At 34.1% G+C, this 3,883-nt stretch overlaps 1 non-coding gene across 1 annotated transcript; it reads left to right on the top strand.

Annotated features, from left to right (window-relative positions):
- The first annotated feature begins 475 nt into the window (after positions 1-475).
- LOC122115587 lies at positions 476-582 on the top strand. The gene has a single exon (XR_006148805.1). It is a non-coding gene; the product is annotated as a U6 spliceosomal RNA (small nuclear RNA).
- Positions 583-3,883: the final 3,301 nt, after the last annotated feature.

Genomic DNA, 3,883 nt, shown 5'->3' with positions numbered 1-3,883 from the left:
CTTTATTCTGCTCCTTTACACAAAGACTTGGCAACCTCTCATTAGTAATGTTTCTAGAAACTCTGAAATATACATACATAATAGCATATGTCTGTTACCATAAATCTTAAATACTTTATCGAAAAGTTTTATTACCTGTCAAACAGTCCTAGTTTTAGCATATATAAGCAAATTCCCAAAATCAAATATATTTAAACCATTAAAACTTTTTAACAAAACTCTACACTTGCTGCAGTGTTCATTAGACAGGTGCCTTGTATAGAATAATTGAATTCCTCCTCCTACACATCTCTTGAACAACAAATATCTGGAATTATTTTGTTTTTGACATGTCAATCTTGACTTTATTCTTAAATGTGTGCTTATGTAAGAAGTACATGGCTCTAAAATTTCATGAATATTTTTTTAAACTTACTTTTTGTTGAATTGTCTAGTTTAAGAAAATCAATTACACTTTATATATAAAACATGTTCTATGCTCCATTCAGCATCACGTACTCTAACATTGGAACGATACAGAGAAGATTTGAATGGCCCCTGCACAAGGATGACAGGCAAATTCCTGTACCATTCCATACTTTTACAACAACAGATGCTGGAGGGGATGTGGCCACAAGGGAACTGTACTGCACTCTTGGTGGGAGTAAAAACTTGTTCAACCACTTTGGAAAGTAGTATGGAGGTTCCTCAAAAGACTCCACATAGAAATCCCGTATGACACAGCAATCCCACTTTTGGGCATTTACCCAAAATATCACAAACAAGACGGTACTAAAACTACCAGCACAATTATATTTATTGCAGCACTGTTTAAGATAGCTAAGATATAGGACCAACCCCGATGCCCCTCATCAGATAAATAGATCAAGAAAATGTGCTATTTATACCAATGAAATTCTATGTCTCCATAAGAAAGAATGGCATCGCCCAATTTGTTAGAAAATGGAAAGACTTAAAAAAATTATTAAGTGAAGTAAGCCAAGTCCAACGAAACATAGGTCCCAGGGTTTCCCTAATTTTTAATAACTAATATATGTCTGGGATAAGCAGAAAAGGTCAAATCTATGCACGTATGACCAGATAAGATGTTGTTAAGGGAAATGAACCCCCAAAATAGGAACACAAGTGTTTTATTTTTTCTTTCTTGCTATTTTTCTAACGTACTTTTAACAGGCTATGTGATTTTTTTGTTTCTTTATATGTTCCTCCCCCATGCTATAACCCCTGTTTTCACTGTATTTGAATTTGGTGTGCCCACCTCTTGCATATACACTCCTGTAATTTGGGGAGGGGAAGGAAAAACCAAAATGCTTAAATAGGGATTCAGGTTGACCCATTGTAACAATGAGATGCACAAGACACTATGTTGAAAACTGAACTTTACAATTTAGGCAGGGGAAGGGGGGAGGGGAGTGTACTTGTAGAGGTGGGAGGGAACGGACGGTAGAGGGAAAATAAAGGAGGAGGTAACAATGCTTGTTAGGAAATGTACTCATTACTTGTTCACGTAAATGTGACCTCTCTGTACAGTATTTTTAAAATAAAAAATATGAAAATGTTCTGAGATGAAAGAGTTTATTTCCTTTATTTTACTCATATAATATGGCTGTTGCAACAATGAGAAGTACAAGTTGTCATGTCCAAAAGCTTTACAACGTCGGTGCGGGGGGGGGGGGGGAATGGGGGGGAAGGAGAAGGATTGGGATTGGGGGGGAGGGGGGAGGCTGGGAAGGGATGTGAAGGGTAAACCAAAGGAGGAGGCTGCAATGCTTGGTAAGAAATGTACGCATTATCCTGCCCATGTAATTGTAACCCCCCTGTACGGTATGTTCACAAATAAAATAAAATTAAATTTAAAAAAAAATTAAATTAAATTAAAAAAAAGAAATCAATGCAAAACACTGATATGAAGGTATTTTGAATAAATGTGTATATGTGCACATGCACGTGTTCTCATGTACTTACATGTATGTTGTTGTGCTCACAGTTTGAAAAAAGGGCTTCAAAGTCTTGCTAGGCCTTTCCTCTCTAGATAGGTGAGCTACTATATGAGCTACATTTGCATTGCTGGCCCTTTGTTAACTCATTGAAATTTTTGAAAAATAAACTCATGAATTTATTTTGCCCTGATTGGCTTCCACGTTATCCACAGGTCTCTGGCTCCTGAGTAAATATGCTGAGTAGTTAAGATTACAGGTGTGACCAAACAGCACAAGGCTTTCAGAATAATTTTAAAAGTAGAAGAAAGTTTACTTCACGGGGGCCTGTTTTATCATCTCCTATTTTAAAGCATTTTGGAGTGATTATTTGTGTATTTTTTTCGTTTTTTGAATTCTTAAGAAAGTAAGTGATGATATTTAAAAGTTTAGTACATTTTAAACGGAACCTGGAAAAATGGGACAGAATATATTTGTCTCTCTTATAAGCTCAGCTCTGTGCATGATAACCCAATGTCACCAACACAGTCTGTGTTGAAGAAAAAATGTAACAGAAAACAATCACCATGGGCAATAATTGCTATGGTATTATTTCTTGGACAATATGAACATTGAATAGAGAGTGTAAGAGAATGGAGAGATTTTACCTACCTTTTGTGTATTGCTGAAAGACTTTTGGAAACTTTGACTCATTTCCTTCCTCACAGTGTGTGTTTGGGCCATGCACTTACTGCCTTTAATTACAATTTTTCTCAACACTAAAATGGTAATAACATGCTAGAAAATGTTATTTAAAGAATTAAGGAAAATAAAACTTGTGAAATACTTAACATAAACTTCTATGAATGAGTTTTGAGTTTAGCCAGCAATTTTTTTTAAATACTAAAAAGAATGTGATAAGTATTACAGAAACCATTGCATATAGTGAGCAAACAGAAGTAATGTTATCTATTGACCATGCTCTTCTTCCAAGGAAACCAGGTGGATTATTTCTCATGCTGTAAATCAAACTTGTTATCTTATGTCTTGATAATGTAAAAATATCAGGACAAAATAATGAAGGAATGTTGTAGACTGAGGTGAAGTCCATATGAAAATGTGCAAAACTGATAAAACATAAAAGTATCTGAGCATTATATTGTGTTTTACATCATTTAAGTTACATTGCAAAGTTAAGAAAGACCTAGAAAAGTGGATTCTCTTTTTGATGTCCTATCATAGGTCCTTGGATGAACTCTTTCCTCATTCTTGTAAAGGCATCATCAGATGAGGGGAACTATATTATTTTTTGTTTGCTTCTGTCCATTTATTCTTCATTTGAAATCTGAACTACTTGAGACTGAAAGAAAACAAGGAAATTAGACACTCAGTCTTTGGAAAGAACAATCAATGTGAAATGAATAAAATGCATACAGCCTTGTAAAAGGTCTGACTAAAGTGAGTTATATAGTCTCAAGCATAAACAGAAAATGATTAAGCAATATCATGTTATTTAAAATTGAAAATGTTAAGAGTTGCTTAATATTGTTCCTTTCTAAGACCTTGAATTAATTATTGATTTTTGTATAGAAAGATTAAAGATGAGATTAACAAGAAACTTGATTAAAAGTGGAGAAAAGTTCTGAATAGACATGTTCTCCTTAAAGCCCTGAAAATTTCCAGTGGGTTTACAAAATTCTTTAATACCACTTCTATGCTGATTTAATTCTTTTTGAGCAGAAGTCATTAGAGAAATGTAATTCAAAATTACTATGATACTACTTCGTAATTATTGTAACTTTTATCAAAAAAATTAAAGGAATCAGGTGTGGTGGTAAAGGCTTTTAATTCCAAGCATTTAGGAGGTTGGATTTAAGTCTAAGGCCAGTCTGGAATACTGAAGATAATAAAAAACCTGCCCTTTATTACCTTTTAACAAAGGTAATAATCCTGAGAGTGTGGAGAAA

This window comes from Dipodomys spectabilis, unplaced genomic scaffold (assembly GCF_019054845.1).
Source record: "Dipodomys spectabilis isolate Male_0828 unplaced genomic scaffold, ASM1905484v1 ptg000121l, whole genome shotgun sequence".
NCBI lineage: Eukaryota > Metazoa > Chordata > Mammalia > Rodentia > Heteromyidae > Dipodomys > Dipodomys spectabilis.
The sequence above is the reverse complement of the archived record's forward strand: the minus strand, read 5'-3'. Positions and strand labels throughout refer to the sequence as shown.